Source organism: Perna viridis, chromosome 1 (genome assembly GCF_037379345.1).
Source record: "Perna viridis isolate PV_CMFRI_1.1 ecotype Kerala chromosome 1, ASM3737934v1, whole genome shotgun sequence".
NCBI classification, from domain to species: domain Eukaryota; kingdom Metazoa; phylum Mollusca; class Bivalvia; order Mytilida; family Mytilidae; genus Perna; species Perna viridis.
In genome coordinates, this window is record NC_142445.1 from 54951799 (window position 1) to 54970614 (window position 18816).

An 18816-nucleotide genomic window follows, 5' to 3' on the forward strand; every position below is an offset into this window, starting at 1 on the left:
TAAAAAAAAATCATGAGTCATAAGTTATGATGTCACAATACTTTGATATTTTATAACATCATAACTTACGGCTAATTTTACACTTATGATTTTTTGTGAAAAGGAATTCTGGAACTACATGTATATGTTGCAGTATTTTGCACTGAAACTACTCAGCATCCTTTGGGTGCACCTTAAAAATTTATATCAAGTAAGCTGAAGGAGCATAGACTTGGTGGTCATGAAGTTTTGGTACACCAAGGGTTAGTCATTCATTTCAACACATTTCTCCTGAACTATAAGCAAAATTATGATAAGGCCTGTGAATAATTCAGTGGGTTCAAGTTCTTTGCAGTTAGCTAGCTAGTTAGATAAAAGACATTCAATTGATGATCAGACTAGCCAATATGTCAGTTGAAGTTCTACATCTAATTAGTTACAGACCTTGGAATGCCAAATATGACAATTTAAAAAGAGGTTTTAAGCTTTATCTTGATATCCATAATTCTGGTAAATGTAAAAGAGGTTTCAATGATGTGGAACATTAGACAAGGCATATATGGTGAGTAAAGTTGTTGGTCTTATTTTTCAGGTTCAACAACTATAACAGACATAAATTTACAATAAATAAAATGAGATCTACAAAACTCTCCTAGGTATAAGATTTTGTTATAGACAATAGACAACAAAAAATATTACCCTCGATGGACAATTCAATGACAAATACATGCAACTTTCACCATTATAACACCAATGTAACATTCAGTTGATATCATGATCCTAATGACAATGCCATCAAAAGGGTAAATGGTTGAAGTTAACATCTTCTTAAATATAAAAAGGATTTCCAGGATTGCACATTGATATATTTATTAGCAGAGCAATTTGCTCTGAGCAAGCCACATAACAATTTGTGAAAATTAAGATTTCATGAAAAAATATTCAAAGGTAGAATTATTTCAAACTATTAAGGGAACAGCCATTTGATTGTAAGGTGGGATCCTGGTAGTTTTTTAATTAAATATTCTGGCCCTGAAAAAGTTAAAAAAATAAATAATCTGGCCCACACCCTGTGGAAAACAAATACATTTTCTTACCTCAGTCTAGATACTCTTCATACAGTGAAAAGGAAATAAATAATCTTGCCGATGAGCTTGAAAATAAAATAAAATAAAAATTTGCCAGACCCCCCCCCCCAAACCTTGCCTTAGTATAAAAGTGGTTAGTGCCGAAGTACTCTGTGGTCCATCTTTCTGTTGGAACGAGATGGGATGCATTTTCGGATATCCGCAATTGATTCTGTGCCTTTTAAATTTCCCGCAAAATCTGAAGTTCAAGTTATCAAATAATTCTTTAGGTAGCCATACATAAATGTAAGTTATTGAATATTAGAAAATTAATGTAAAGCATGTCTTTTGTCAAAAAAAAAGAAAAAAAAAAAAAAAGATCAACTGACATTGACAAGCTGTAGACTGTAGTTTTGTTTACCCCCAACACGGCAACAGGCGCTTAGCTTGTGACGGTTGGGTACAGGTTGAACATTATCATTGGATTATATGTTTTTCTAAAAAAAAGTAAACACTCTATGTGCTTTCTGTATCTAAGCATACTCAACTCATATCTTGATGATTTTTACTACTTCTGATATCTACCCCCCCCCCCAGTATGTAATACGGAAAACCTGACCGCAAAACATAGTGATGCACCGTGTTGGGAAAGATGCCACATTCCTTGCACATTAAAGAACCCTGCTGTGGTTCTTCGATATGAGTAGGAACCTTTGCGTTCCATCACAGACACAGGAGGCTAAATTGCCCGACCTTATTCATCCCTCCCTTTTATCTTCTGGCAATCAAAAGTTATCGACCTTACTATCCTTGTGTCTCATCCCTTTTTTCATTTCATCATTATCTTTCATGTTCATTTTATCATCCCTTTCATGTTCATCACCTGAATATAGCTGAAATATTGCTGCTTGGGCGTTAAACCCAAACAATCAATCAATCAGTTGGGTACAGGTTGAACATTGTCATTGGATTATGTGTTTTTCTGAAAAAATAAACACTCTATTTACCTTCTGTATCTAAGCAGACTCAGCTCTAATCTTGATGATTTTTACTACTTCCTGATATCTAACCCCCCCTCAGTATTTTACCATTGTCTATCAAAAACCTCAGGCCCTTGGGTACAGTTGGTCAATAGATTATGTATTTTTCTAAAAAAATAAACACTATGTATCTATTTACACATTTTGTACTCATTTCTTGATGGTTTTCGCTACTTCCTATACCCCTATATTTTACCATCTTCTGTCAAAAGGTGGCCCCCAAAACAGATGCCCCTGTTCAGACAGAACTACATTTTTTATGTAGTCCCTTGAGCACTACCAGAGTACTTAGGGAACATACCTGCAAACTTGTGAAAATCCCCATGAGATTTTTACGCAAGACAATGTGTGAACCATTATTTTCGGGACATATTTTGCAAACTGCATGGGTTTTACTGTAGTAATGTATGAATGAAACAATCACTTTTACATTAAAGGGCCTTTTTCAGTTGAACAACATGTGCATGCACTATAATAGATTGAAGTTTGTAAGCCCCCCTTTTTGTGTAGGATTCCTCCAAACCAAATAAAATTCTCAAGTTTTCTTAATTCTCAAATTAAAAAAAAAAAATAGAAATAAATGAGAAAACTTTCATTTCTACCCAATTATTTGAAAAAAACATTGAGCACATATTCCCTTCTTTCCATTATGGTCAGTTGAAGGGGAGTTTGTGTTCAAGTTTTGAACTTGAAGAGTTATTGTATAGAAAGTTTTTTGCCCTAAACAAGCCTAACTTGGATTGTGTGACAGTATGATGCTGTATAGTTTCTCGAGAATAGGAAGAAGGAAACTTGGGCAACTCTTACTTTTCATGAAATGCATACCATAAGGTACAGTATATGAGGAAATGTAACAAATATTCAAAAATGTTGCTACTGAATTTCCAAAATCATCACTATTTAGAAGGAATAGTATTTATTTTAACTATTGCAAACAAAAGTTTTGGGAAAAATGTTGCACTGTTGAAATTACAGGAAATGTAAAGACTGCAGGTAATTTTGACAAAGTCGTGTTTTGGGTAAAATTTGACCTGTAAAATAGTGTTAGGGGGACAAATGGTCAAAATTGTGAGAACACAGTTAAATTGTGTAAGTTGGCTGGCATGAGGGAGTGAGGCTTTGTATGAAACGGGGACATGTGAAAAAAAATCCAAGGTTATTTATATTGATTATATAGGAGAAAAGTTTGGTACTTTAAATTATGATAGAGAAATCCCAGGTGTTCGAGCCATCTGAGTTCCAGTAAGTGAATTCCACTGTATCTCCACTGTGGTGAGTGTAGATATTAAAATTTGTGTTGACAGTAGTGTAGTGTAATGAAATTGAACATTTATGATCAGCTGTCAGATATATTGTTCTCAATTGTGTTTAAATTAAAACAAATTATAGGACAGCTATGGTCTGCAAAATACAGTGGATCCCATTAATCTGTTAAGTAAACAATTACACTAACCATCGCTAGAGATTTAGATGTAGTTCATTCTTTATACAGTACTACATAAATGTGTTATTAAAGTGAGGCTATTGTTGCAATATAAAGTATGTAGTTATTAAAGTACATGTAGTAACATTTTTATATGTTTAAATTGGTACTCAGCTGTATTGTTTGCATGTGATAATTTGGACTAGTTAATTTGACAGGGGTAAAACCCATCATTTTAAATACATTGGAATGGCTGATAATTTGTAAACACGCCTTTGGCATTAATGGATTGATCCAGTCATATGGTTAAATCATGTGACCTGGGCATATAAAAGGCATTGCAATCAGTGGTTTGTTCTGCCATCCATGTGAAACCCGACAGGGTAGTCAAGGACGTTAAAAACCCCCTTAGTTAGTTTGTTCTCTTCTTGATCTTGCGATCACATAGCTTTGATGAAAGTCTTGCATAGCGATCGACATCGTCTTAATTTTGATGTAAATTTTATTGTGTTATATTAAGTAATACAGTTTTTTTTGTACTTCTAAAGAGAAGTAGTATTTAGCATTTGGTAATGTTTTATGCTGAGTGATGGTCAATGTATAGAAACCATTTAGTTAATTGTGTTTTATAAGAATTTAGTAAACATAGAATTTATTATAATATTTTGTTCATTTAGTTTCAATAAATGTGCTATTGAGTAACTGACTGAGCACACTCAGTGAGAAGTTTCTATTAAGGGTTAAGATAAAGCCTATTGAGTTCGTTTCACATTGTATGTGATTGATTTTAAATATATAGAACGGATATATCGTTGTGTTTAAATGAATGAGTTTTACTGTTCTGATGGCGAGGACAGTTAAACTGAAGAGTGATTGAAGATTTCTGAAAGAACCCATTGAGAAAAAATATAGAAATGAGAAACATTATGTTTTAGTGTAAACGCTCTGTACACTTAACAGTAGTTAGGGTATCGACTATTGTTGAAAAATTTCAGCAATATTTGTATGAGGCTTAAGGATTTGCCGATCATTTTCTTCTCCCCGGACTGTACTTTTCAACAATCTACAAATTCTCTTTTCTGAAAATATGGACACTTCTTAATCTAGTAGATGTAGTGAGATGATTTGTTAATGTCTTCAGTTAACTTGCTTTTTGTAATTTTTTGCTAGGCTGTTGAGGAAGGTGCCTATTTTATCATAAAACACAACTTATGAAATTATACATTCTCTGGAATATATAAAAGATACATCCAAAAGATAGCCATCTATTTATGCTTTGCTTAGTTTCACAGTTGGAGTTGTCAACCAGGATGAGGTGATCCTGAATGAAAAGTTTTAACAAATAAAAGAAAACATGTGATATCATTTCTTTAAAATGAAATGTATAAAAAAAGTAAAAAAAAGTGCCCCATAAGGAGCTTATCCAGCTCAAGTCATTTTCCATTAATGTTTGTTGAAAAAAGTCATGTTAAGCAAATACTATCAGAATGTTGTTGATTTTTAAAAGTGCAGACTTATAGTATCTTGACTATTTCAGAGATGCTGGAATTTCTAGAGGTATTGGTAAATAGTATTTGCAGGTAAAGAGAGAATCTTAACTCTATATTAAAATACTACAGCTGAGAGGTTCACAAACATTTATTATCTTGTGATTTGCTATATGGTCATGAATAGTCAATTACTCTTCACAATTGGTATGTGTATGTTTAAAAAATACCAAATAACCTTTTACTGTGAAAGTACTATTTTTCATGGAGCAATTTTTAGCTCACTTCACCAAAGGCCAAAAACCATTTGGTTTAGCTAAATTCTGATGAAGGGTAAAAGTGTTCAGCATGATGAGATCTATCTGGTTAAATTTTGGTTTTAATCTGTTAGGGTCTCACTAACCATTTCCGGGTCAAATGGCCACCCCACTATGTAGTACCAAAAACACACTGAACCTAGACCTATGCATTGTAAATGCATTATTTGTGTGTATTCTGATTAAAAGTAGTCAAAATAAAGCTGAGAATGTGTACTTTAAAATCATATATGTAATTTACTACAAAAGTGTATGAATATTGTTCACATTTGTTAGTAATTTGCCTGCATGCTGTCAGTTAGCAGAAATGGTAAAAATGTTGATTTTCAGTATTTTTTATTCAAGTAAATATTGTGAAGAATTTCTACGGACATTGTACCATTAGAGTAATGATTTTGAAAGCCTTATTTTCCAAGCTTTGCAATGGTATGCAACTTTTAAGGTGTCATTTGTCCTGGGAATTCACAGTGAAACATTGAAAATTACTAGTTTAACATGTAAAGTAATGGAAACGTTGGAAGTGGTTAGTGAGACCTAGGCCATGTTGGAGTTATTGCCCTTTTTTGACATTTTTTTGCTACTTTTAATTTTTGTTTCAAAAATCTTCTCCTCTGTCAACACTGGACCAATTGAAACCTTACTTAGTATGAATGATCCTTGGTGTATCATATTGTGAAAAATTACTACGGACATTGTACCATTAGAGTAATGATTTTGAAAGCCTTATTTTCCAAGCTTTGCAATGGTATGCAACTTTAAGGTGTCATTTGTCCTGGGAATTCACAGTGAAACATTGAAAATTACTAGTTTAACATGTAAAGTAATGGAAACGTTAGAAGTGGTTAGTGAGACCTAGGCCATGTTGGAGTTACATGTATTGCCCTTTTTTGACATTTTTTTGCTACTTTTAATTTTTGTTTCAAAAATCTTCTCCTCTGACACTACTGGACCAATTGAAACCTTACTTTGTATGAATGTTCTTTGGTGTATCATGAATAGAACTGATGTGGGGATTTTTGATCCATGGACAAACATGGCCACTGTTACTAAAAATAGAACATAAGGGTCAGAGAGAGCTTTTCGCATTCATCTCCGAAACTGTTAGGTTTAGCCAAATTATTTCATTAGCTGAAATTATCCTTATTATGAGGACTACCGAAGTCTTCAGGGATAAAAGTTGTCAGGCAACTCTTGTAAGCGTTATTGTCCTTGAAAGGGGAAAAAAACGTTTTTTTTCAGTTTTCAGTCAATAACTTGAAAACTATGACAGATTTTAAGAAACTTTCAATTGTTGAAATGATCCTTATGGTAAGTCCTACCAAAGACTTTTTGAGTCAAAATTGTTGGACAACTTCTTGTTAAATTTATTGCCTTTGAAAGGCAATATTCAACCAGGTGAGCAATTTAGGCTCCATGGAGCTTATTGTTGTGGTCTTCGTGGATAGGCCAAACCACATAATTTTGTTTCCAACGAAAAGGAGATTTCCATCGATGTGTATACAGAAAACCTTAAAAATAGGAGTTTTAAAAATCCACAAACTTGTATTTCTTCCCCCAACCATGAAACATTGTATCCACGAATTACAGTACCAGTTTGCACCATTTTAAAAAAAGGTATCTATTGCATAAGGTGTCGATAATATTAAAAATTTGGCTTAAATAATACATATGTATAGGCAAAAATTCACTTTCACATGATATTTGTTCAGCTATTTCAATTTTAGCTACCATGCATCATTTACTGACTTCATATCTGTAGGTCTATGTCATGTTAAAGGAATAAAGTAACAAGTCTTTTGTGCTTTAACTTGTATTACAGCAAAAATTAGGCAAAATTGTAAATAATAAATCATGTTTAGAAAAAAACACATAAATTTGACAATGTACAAAATATAGGCACATAGTTTGAATTAGGTCTCACTAACCACTTCTAACGTTTCCATTACTTTACATGTTAAAAAAGTAATTTTCAAAGTCTCACTGTGAATTCCCAGGACAAATGACATCTTAAAGTTACCGTTGTGAAGCTTGGAAAATAAGGCTTCCAAAGTCATTATGCTAATGGTACAATGTCCGCAGAAATTCTTCACAAAATTTACTTGAATAAATAACATTGAAAATCCACATTTTTACCTGTTCTGCTAACTGACAGCATGGAGGCAAATTACTCACACATGTAAACAATATTCATACATTTTTGTAGTTAATTACATATATGATTTTAAAGTACACATTCTCAGCTTTATTTTGACTACTTTTAATCATAATACACACAAATAATGCACTTACAATGCATATGTCTAGGTTCAGTGTGTTTTTGGTACTACATAGGGGGGTGGCCATTTGACCCGGAAGTGGTTAGTGAGACCTTAGAAAATGTTACAGTAGAATGATAGGGGAAATATGAGTTATCATTCTTTGATGAATTTCATAGTTCTTGTTAGAGATTCATCATACTTTGTAAGAAATAATTCCAAATCATCTTCTAAATAGACAGAGGAAGATGTTTACAAAATGCTGGAATTTTTAATCGATAACATATTTGTCCAGTGTGGTGGACGTGGTTTTCAACAAATGGTCGGCATTCCAATGGGAACAAATTGTGCTCCTTTACTTGCTGATCTTTTCCTTCACTCTTATGAGGCAGACTTTATAGCTGATTTGATCTGAAAGAAAGAATATCATTTGGCTAGATTCTTTAATCTCAGTTTCCGCTATATAGATGAAATATTATCTTTAAAAAATCTTAATTTCAGGGATTTGATACATCACATCTACCCCAAAGAACTTGAGATAAATGATACTACAGATAGTGTAAGGTCAGCCTCATATCTTGACCTACACTTAGAAATCAATGGTAAAGGAAAACTATTGACCAAACTTTACGACAAACATGATGACTTTTCATTCAAATTGTCAACTTTCCTTTTATCTGTGGCAACATCCCTTCAACACCTGCATATGGAGTGTTCATATCACAACTCATACATTATGCCAGAACTTGCCGAAACTATGCAGACTTTTGTATCGTGCTAGAACTCTAACAAATTGGCTTCTGGAACAGGGTTATGTTGCTACAAGATTGAAGTCATCACTACATAGGTTTTATGGTCGTCATCATGAACTCGTGTATTGTTACTGTGTATCCATCTGCACCATGGAAACTGATTTATTCAATGGGTCATAGTTTTCCTTTCCTCGTTTGTCTACCCCGTACTTGACTTTTTATGAGCAACTCGGCGGGTGTTTCTAGAAAAGCAGAGGACCTACCGGTGCACCTGGTCCATGCTCCCAGTTTTTAGTGGAGTCCGAGTTTCTCATTTGCTTTTGTTACTTTGTATGTATGATTTTAGTTACTTTTTGTTCTTTGTTGTGTATGTCTGTTTTCCATGTCAGGTCTCTGTCCCTGGATTACATTCTTTTGATTACCGCTATAACCTTGGTTCCCTTGATTACTCTTTCATATAATTTTTACCAAATTTATCAAATTATTGACATTTAAAAAAGAAATGAATGCCATTTATGCATTTCAGATAACATTTTGAATAAGATTTCATGGAAAGAATTTTGTGCTTTTTATCTAACTACAATTCACCTACTGTCTGATTCTTACAGAAAATAATACTTTAAAATAGGATTTAAATTTCAAAAAGGTTGAGATATACAGTGTACTCACTTAAAGCTGTAACTTGTTTTGTTACTTCATAATTCATTGTGTAAAATAATTACTTTAAATTGCTAGTTGGAAAAAAACACATTTATGTTAAATGTGGTTCAAAGTAATAATTGAATCTCATGTTATTTTATCTGATGATGAGTCATCCAAATTTTGGATTTTGAATACTTGAAATTAATTGTATTTTCATTGTCACATGTTTTAAAATTGTGATCAATGGATACTTCAGTATTCAAAAGAATATTGGGCAGCAGTTTTATGGTCTGAATACTTCTTTCTTCTCTGAAGCTCTTTCATTAGCATTTATGTTACCTAATCTACATCTGTAATATTTAGGAGCAATTTTGCTGTTTTTAAGTTGATATAAAAAAACTTGTGATTTTAGGGAACAAAAGGTGAAATAATCTCTAGAGTTTATGTTTGTATAAGGTATGGCTAATAATGGTGATATCAATTACATTGTGAATTGCCCAGCTGTTTCCTGTATTGTGACATTGATTTTATGTCTACCTCCACTGATATGATTATAATCCAGTTATCATAGTATGAAGTTTCTATTTACATTGTATTGAAATGGACAACATATCCATATGGACATTTGTTTAAAAACCCATAACTTATTTAGTTATTATACCTCTTATCACAAAACTGATATCTCGACCTCTGCAATAGTCTTTAGTCTGTTGCTATTATTATCTGACAAGTAATTAATTACTGGTAGTTCATTGAACAACTGATAAAAAGTTAATTACAGGAAAAGCTGTTGTTTTTAATCACCTTTTATAGTTAACAGTTAACATACATAGTGATTTTATGTTTTCCAATACCTTCATTGATAAGTTTAATGTATTTGACGCATAAAACAGGTCCTACTAATTGTAATTTAATTTAAGCTGGGACTAATATTCTGGAGTTTGTTTAGTGTTATAGAATTATTGCATAAGGTTTTCCTTATTGGCTTAGTTATTGCTAGTCGAGGACCAAGAACTCGGCCAATTTGGAAAACCTAACACAATTATACAGTTATTGACCAACTAGTCCAATACGTCATATTGGCTTAGGCCAATATGGATTTTACCAGGCCAATATGGATTTTACCAGGCCAATATGACGTATTGGACAGGTAAAAGCCGTATTGGAAGGCTAAATCCTGTATTGACCCACTTTTGTATTTTGTATTAAATTGTCAGTTTTGATCATATGTAGGCTAATATTGGAATATTAGTCAATAATATAATTTATTGGATGTGAGAAATCCTACTCCTCCCACTCCTAGTATCTTAATGCTGCTGTGGGTTTTTTCGCTGTCTTGACTATTCTTGTGGATCTTGCACAGCCGCCCCTTACAGGTATTCTGTAAGGACTCCGGGTACCAATTTAAGTCTTTATCACATATTTGGAATTGATATGAATGTTCTTGTTATAAATCAACAATTTGTTTTGAAATGAAGAATTACATTCGAATTTAACTATTCGTCAGTTTTTTTGTACTAATTAAAATACATGATAAAAAGACTTTGCATTGTTCCATGTCTCTAGTCTTTTTAAAAATTACTCCTATTTTTGATAGAAATAACTGTTTACATTGTATCTGGAAAAGCTTGGAATTATAGTAACAATATCATAGTCATCCTACTTACTTTAATTCATTTAATGTTTTAAAAATGGAAAGATATTTTCGTAACTATCTCAGTATTTTTTTTTAAATGATAGTATATCGGTAATCCATAATGTGGTTAATAGTGTAAGAGGATCTGTATGTAAATGAGATAATGGAATAGACTTAAGGATTGGCATTAAAACTCATAAAATCATAATGCCTTAATTACACAGTGAATTAACTTCTGACAGTCAAAAATATTCATATGTTAATGTAAAAATGATGAAGTTTTACAAATTATTGTTTTCGTTTTTTCATAAATACAGCTATTAAAAGGTTTGTTATATGTGAAATCAATGAATTATTGGCATCTGTTTTAAAATTTTGTAAAGATGAAAAATTTGTGATCAAGTTTCATAAATTTATCTTTAATTATTGACATATTGAGTGTTTGTTCTTGTTTGGTACCCATTGTTGTATTAATTGGCATATAAGGTAGTGTCTGAATAGTCTGTATAAATTGTTCTTTACAGCTTTTGTTGAACATTTGAGTCATGTTGTAGTTTTCACTTCTTTCACTTTTTCAGGTTATGAGATAGTTGTTTGAAGAAGTTTTAGAATATTGGTAACACGGGAACTAAAGCTATTCCTCTAAGTATACCCAGGTAACTAAGGTAAGTTGAGGAAGTTATGATGATTAACCTTTGTTTTTATAGAAATGCTATGCATGTATTTCAAAGTTTTTAGTTGGATATTACATGTAATGTCTATGTTTTGAATGCTCAAGGAAAACTATTAAGAGTTGTACCTAATGAACAAAATGTATTCATCTTCACAGAAAACTTTAAAGGTTTGGAAGTGCAAACCTAGTTCATTGTTCTTTTAAGTTTTTGGCATTCTAGAATTCACAAGTTTTTTAACTCTAGGGCATAGTGAGATTTGTTGTAAGCTGAAATCATCTATATTTAGTCTCATGGTATTTCCATTAATCCATAAATATTGGATTGACATGTAACAGGGAAAGTATTTTAATCAGTTTATTTTTTTAGTCTTTTCATAGTTTTCTTCTTATATCACTGTAATGATTTTTGACTTTCTACTCCATTTTGGAAAAAATAGTCACGAATATAGAACATTTGCTATTTATAAACTTGTCTGATTATTATAAAATCCTTTTTTATTGTATTTGTGCATATTTTATCCTATTATTAGCTAGATATTGGTTTGTGTAATTACAACACACCCATATTTAAACAAGACATTGGTATTTTAACAGTACCTTTTTGGATGGGTGAAGTCAAACACTGTGTATTCAACCAAATCATGATCCATTTATATTGCATTATAAATCTCCAAAAATTTATGTCACAGGTAAAATTTGGTCAGGTGAGAGAGGATTCTGGAAATTGTAACTAATGTATTTAAACAGAGGAGGATATATTAATGTATAACGTGATTTGAATGACCGCTGGCCATAGACAGTATAAGGCATGATAACAGGAGTTACCTGTCAGTATTATTGATAGAATTTCGATAGGTGATTCATTCATTACAGGTAAATATAACACCTACACTAAGCCGTGAACGTAAGGGGAAACAGTTTACTTTATAATTTATGACTTTATATTTCACTGTAAGGACATAACTTTAATTGAAGTGACGGTAAGTGGTCCTAGTGATATTTCGCATTGTACTTTTTGGCCTTAAGTGGTTATAGACTTATTTACAGAAGGTGACCAAAACTATGTTTACAAACAGGTCAATACAAACTTCTTTAAAAACAGCAGTGTCACTGCTGGTAGTTTGTACCCTTGAAGAAGGAGACATTTATTGTTCATTTGTAAGTTATTTTACATTAAATTTTGTATTGGTTTGTTAAAATTATCTGTTTTGTCTACAACATGTTTTATTTACCTTTTGATATCTGTAAGAGCCAAATCTTTTAATCCTTCAGCCATATGTAAATATAGGTTATCAGCTGAGTTTATATGGAACTCTGTTTTAAGGTGAACTATACCACTATAATGTTGTTTTTCCCATATAAGATAAGGTAGCATTTGTAACTTTTATTTTATCTTGTTAGTATAACCAAGGGTAAATTTTCTCTACATAGGAGTTGTCCCTGTGGATGAAAATGTTATGATGGAAAGAATTAAATGTGAATTCATTTTTCTGTTTTCTCAATATGGAACATTTGTTTGTTGTGATCATTGTGGTAGAAATACTGAAGTCAAGCTTGATGTCACATGTGCTGTTAAGAAGACTTTTCTGTCAGTTGAGACTGTGTGAGATATCATAGTAGTGTTGAATGAGCAGATTTTGGAAATTTTATTTCCCCTGTAATAGCTTATATGACTCTTCTTGTTCTGAATACAGTTTGTTTTATTTTATATTTTAATTTGCTAAGCGGTGGAGTCCCAGGATATGGTTATTGTAGACATGGTGTTCTTACACCTTCATCTTTTTTTATTCTCAAAATTCTGTACAATCACTTTTCGAAGAGAAACAGACCTTTGATAGCGAAAATCTTTCTAAAGTTGTCTTGTAAATGCTCTAACACATTTTTTCATGCTCCGGTTTTGATAGAGCTTTTATGAGAGTAACATTTTAGTTGTCTCTTGACAAATTGTTAATTAGATTGCAAAATTGGTAAATACAACAATATTTCTTGAATTTAGAAAATTTCTAATTTTTGTCAGTGGCAGTAGGATTTGTAAGTCTCGTTCTAGTTTCAGTTTTCTTTCCGGAATTTAGATGTAGAATGTATTGAAATCCAAAGGCCGGTCTGCATTTTTTTGTTCACTTCCGGGAAATGAAACCGCTGTATCACTATGCAAAATCTTCTATTTCTATGCTTTTCTTAACATTTTTATTCAATAGAACTAGATATTTGTCATTTTTTTATTAATATTTTTTCACAAAAATGTATTTTGCTTTTAACATTGAACTCAATGCTATGTTAATGACGAATCTCTATGCATTTGAATGAGAGATGATGACCCATCCTCATGAAATCATGGAGTCACGTGACGAGACTTACATACCCTATATGGATGTGATATATGTGAACCATGCCTTCAGTGTCTCTAATTGAAATAAAAAATTGTGGTGAAGGACGTTGGAACACTGTTCTTTTGTTAATTTAGAAAGAAGATTTTTCTAACGTTTCAGATTTGACTATAAATCCATTATATTTTGCCGAATCAGCATGTAAAGCTTTTATTGGAACACTCTTTTTAGTTACGATAGTTTTCTTAAAGCTCTGTGACTGCTTCTGAATAAGATTTATTTGAAAAAAATTATGAACTATTCTTAGCTTCTTAAAAAAGTACTGGTGTTTGATTTCAACCAAGATTTAGAAATTGCTAAATATTGGTTTTGACTGTATTCAAAACTGCACTTATTCACTTTAATAGGGAACTCCCAATAGTAATGTGATTTTACATAATAATGATGACAGATTTTATGGTGATTGTTTGTTGTGCTGGGATTGTTACAGCAACCGGTGTCAGTGGAAATCTCTTTCACTACTTTAACGAAAAATGCGACAATACTCATTTCAAGATAACAATAGAATCTCAGGCACCTATTACTTTCCTGAAGGGTTGACCGAATTCACACTTTGATTGAGATTGATGAATAAATTAGCTGAGTTTCTAATGAAAACGACATTTTTAAATGTTTTTTTTATGTCTTTTACTTAAATTTTATTTTGGGAAATTCAAATTCAAATTTCATGAAATTAATTAAATTTAATTATACAGTGAACCAGTCTAAACCAAACCCTGAATAAACTGAACACCTGTCTTTACTGGACACTTTTTGAAGTCCCTTCATATCAGTTTTAATGTATTCTTAACCCTGAATATACTGAACACCTGTCTAAACCAAACACATTTTACTGTCCAATAGGAGTTCAGTTAAGACCAGTCTTATTGTACATGGTAATTATTTGCTTGATTGATGAAGAATAGCTAAACATTTACTTTATCATTCAGAACATATTAACATATACTGGTAACCATACTCTTCTTTCAATTCAAAAAGGGCAATAATCTTTTTTCAAAGATAGGTAAATTGCTAGAACGATAGGTGTGTTTAGAGTAAGAAAGTATATAGTTCTTCTAGAAAAAGTTACACATACAAACAACTACAAAAAAATGTTAACCATATTACTGTGTTTCCTTTAAAATGTCAATCCATTTTCCCTGACAGTGCCTAGTTTATTATACTCATTGAAATTTAAAAAAAAAATAAAAGTATTAAGTCTCAAATAAGCATCTTCCAACTGTCCTAAAGTATGAGTTAGGCCTTTGAATGAAAAGAGGCATTAAACCAATCTTTGAAAGGTATAAATTCAGCATTATGGTTTGGAAAATAAACATGCAAATAATCAATGTTATATAATGCTGGTGTATTTATAAAGTATAGAATTCAGGTATGATGAACTTCGTTTATATTCTTAAACTTTACACTTTAATGGTTTAATGCAACTGTTTATGAGCACAGTCTTTGCCAAAAAATGTTAAGCTGCTATGCCAAACCTAAATTTCAACTTTTTTTCTATGTAAGTAAACCAATTTTGATTTGATTTGTACTAATTTTACTTGACTCAGGCAAATGGCCAGTGGGTAAAGACATATGTGAATGATGAAACATTGCATATGCTGGTAACTTAGATTTCTTTTGTGAAAGTTATTTTTTCCACTTTCATTTTTAAGTAACCTTTTTATTCCACAATATTTTACAGTAGTGCCATTGATAAATAAATGTGACTGAATATGTCCTATTGTCACGCTTATGACTCGCAAATATGAAGTTATGTGCCCTCTGAGACCACTTTAAGAGTCTTTTTTTTTAATCTGAGTAAATCCTTTTAGACCTGACTGAGTGTCAGATATGAGAGACTAGTGTTAATTGGATAGAAATTTTCTGTGATCTGTCATTAAATTGTTGAGATAGCTAATTTTGAGTAATAAGGCTTCCCTGTGAGACTTGTAAAATAAGATTGGAACTAAAAAATCAATAGAAAAATTCTCCCTCTTTAAAGAAATATTTTCTTCTTACTTTGAAAGGATTCACAAGATAATGGTTTAAAAGTTGTTTCCAAACTATTATGAAATTACCGGTATTCTCATTATATGTTCACAGGAGTCCTTGGTTAGAATTTAGATGCCATGTTTTTTCTTCACATTATTTTTTTGATATAGTGCTGGTCAGTACATTTAACATATTAATATGTACTGCACAAGATGTTAAATGACACTTACCTTTTATCAATACTCTTTCTTTCTTGTCATTTTTAATTTGCATTCATAAACATTTTCTTATATTTGAATTAAAAAAAAACAAACAACTATTATCACATCCATCTAAGGTCAGGGAAGAAGAAAATTTTATGTGAAGCATCAAGTAACTGGAAGAAGTACCCATCAATATTAATGTCATCATCTTTAGTAGGTTAATAGGTAATTAAGATGCTATGAGTGTCTAGCCTAATGGTGGAGAAACAATAAAGCTAAGCTTCATTGCTTAAGTCTGTAAAGATTGTCTATATGTTTAATGCTTTAAACTTGACTGGATTTACCTTTGATTTCATTGGGAAATTAAGGTATGTCTAGCAGTTTTGTTACCTTTATATTTTGACTAGGACATTTTTATAGGTGTTTAATTAAGGAAGGGATCGTGCATAAGTTAATGCATTCAGACAAAGAGCTGTAACCCTCTAAGTACACTGATGTGGAAGTGCAAACTCATTACTGGTAAGATATACCTACAGGGAACCAGTACCAATAAGCAACACCATCTATAGGCACCTACTCTTGTGTATCCCACATTTAATTGAAATATGTAAATTCAACAGCTGTAATCCAGTATAATGGGGAAACTCTGAATTACTGTGTATCACCAAATTTTATGCTTAATTAATTTCTAGTTTCTAGTTTTTTTTAGTTTTGGGGACATTTTATTACATTGATTATATACCACTATCAAAGAACATTGCTATCCCTCTTCTGGTTCATGATATATGAGACATTTTGTTATTTTCTATAGAAAGAAAATTGAAATTGTTGTAATACTATATTGGGGATTATATTATGTCTGGAACATAATCAAACCTTCATAAGGTAATAGTGTTACTTAATTATTTATGTAACCTATTTAGTTCTGATTTTTTGCTTAATTTGTAGACAGTGATCAATATATGAATTGTCTGTATTGTTATATCATAATTTAAGGGACATCTATCTTATACTACAAAGAAGAGTAATTTTAATCTTGCCAGGCTACAAAATCTTTGCTTAAGGAAGTTACTTTACAAAATATGTGTTTTTAGTTGAATTTTTGTGTGCATATATACTATAAATTCAGAAATTATTGTTGTGTTATATTATTGTGAGTAATGTGAGTGGTGTAAAAACCAAACCTACATTACTAGCTATTGCTAGATTTCTTTTTTAAATCACAAAAAATCTGAATTGCAGTTTTAACTTCGATGACAAAATCTTTATGATATTAAAAATGCATTCAAGAATCTCTCAAATTATACTTGGCGTCACATAAATAACATACTGTTAAAATTTGAATAAAAATATTTTCTACGACTTTATTGACACCAACCGTCGTTTAAATTGTCTTAAATGACTTGCTCATTCGTTTAGCCAAACAGCTTCTCCCTAAACAAGTCGCTTATTAGCTTAAATCATGCGTAACAAATCCTTACGGGAAAATCCCATAATAATATCCGCCATGTTGGTTTTTACGGGACGATTTGTTTACAAACGAAGTGCGTAAGTTCCCGTCGAACTCCGGTGACAATCGTCTGCTTGATCAACTTCTCGGTATTGTACGTTGTTCGCGTAAAATAAATCCGAGATATCCGAAATAACGCCGAAATGCATTCTGGGTTCTTCGTTTTTTGGACAAATCATTTAAACGTAAACAACATCTCCTAGCAACCCGATCACTGTAAACATGGCCGACTTTTTACAATGTAAATATTGGCACCGAGAATTAAAATCTGACCGGAATTTAACGATTCTATCTTTAGGGAGAACCTGTTTGGCTAAACGAATGAGCAAGTCATTTAAGACAATTTAAACGACGGTAGGTGTCAATAAAGTCGCAGAAAATATTTTTATTCAAATTTTAACAGTATGTTATTTATGTGATGCCGAGTATAGTAAAAATATAAACTACTTTACTGCGATGGTCAATACCAATAGTTCATGTTTGCCTGTGTTAACCAATCACATATTTTAATGGACAAAACAAATCAAGGTATTGAAGCTGAATAAATCCTTTTTATTAGCTGTTTTTTTTATTCCATAGTGTCACTTCCTTTAGAATCAAGCTTCATGAAATTTCCATTTCATATAAAAATATTAATTCAGGATTTGATAACAATAATGCCCATGTCTTGGTAATATACTTATTAGTTTTAATGATGACATTTTATGTGCTTGCAACAATGGCAGTTTTATGAACTGCTGACCCTTAATAATTATGATATTGACAGGATTGGTTTCATTTTTAGTTAATGGATTTGATAAAAACTGGACATTGGCTGGGAACATTAAGTAGTGATATGGAACCGTTAATGGTCCTCCATAACTGATAAAACTGTTATTAGTGGAGAAATTTGTGTTGGAAATTCAATTTACAGGAAAGGAATTAATTGAATAATCTGACAATGGCCATACAAATATGACATTAAGTTTGTTGTCAAATTAGAGGCTGGAGTTGCTGAATATCTCAGCAGTGCATTTCCGAGTTCAGTCAAGATTGTGTCTTGAGTTAAATAATAGCTTGTAATTTTCTCCCTCATTTGATCTATAATGCCAGTAAGTTGTGTCCTTACCTGAGACATTGATAATCAATAGAATTTCTGAAGAATTATCTGTCCCTAAAGGGTTGACAGTTTATCTTCATCTACTAAGCTTGGACAGTATTGTTGTGTTAATCAGTATGAGGTCAAGTGTCCACTTGAATATCGAATAATACTAATGATAAAATAATTTCTATGTCCTATGTATAAAAGACTTTTACCTCTGAAGACACTATTATTGAGATCACAAAGTTCAAGTACAGGTTGAAGGTCACTTAATCATATTTCAATTGAAGTATCTAATTTCTAATGTAAAATTAGTACAAATCTTATTTATTTATATGAACATGTACATTTGTATATTCTTATTTTTGCTCAAGTTAAAAAATAAAGTCTTTA

The 18816-nt window shown here is 31.7% G+C and overlaps 1 protein-coding gene across 10 annotated transcripts in view; it reads left to right on the forward strand.

Annotated features, from left to right (window-relative positions):
• Positions 1–1285: 1285 nt before the first annotated feature.
• The window catches only part of LOC148629431 (adhesion G protein-coupled receptor L2-like), a 57852-nt gene continuing 40321 nt past the window's right edge, over positions 1286–18816 (forward strand). For 2 of the 10 annotated variants that reach the window (XM_088551016.1, XM_088551020.1), the window contains exon 1: positions 11885–12144. The gene's annotated coding sequence lies outside the window, so the exon portion shown is untranslated. The other 8 variants (XM_088550970.1, XM_088550998.1, XM_088550951.1 and 5 more) reach the window with 7 other exon arrangements.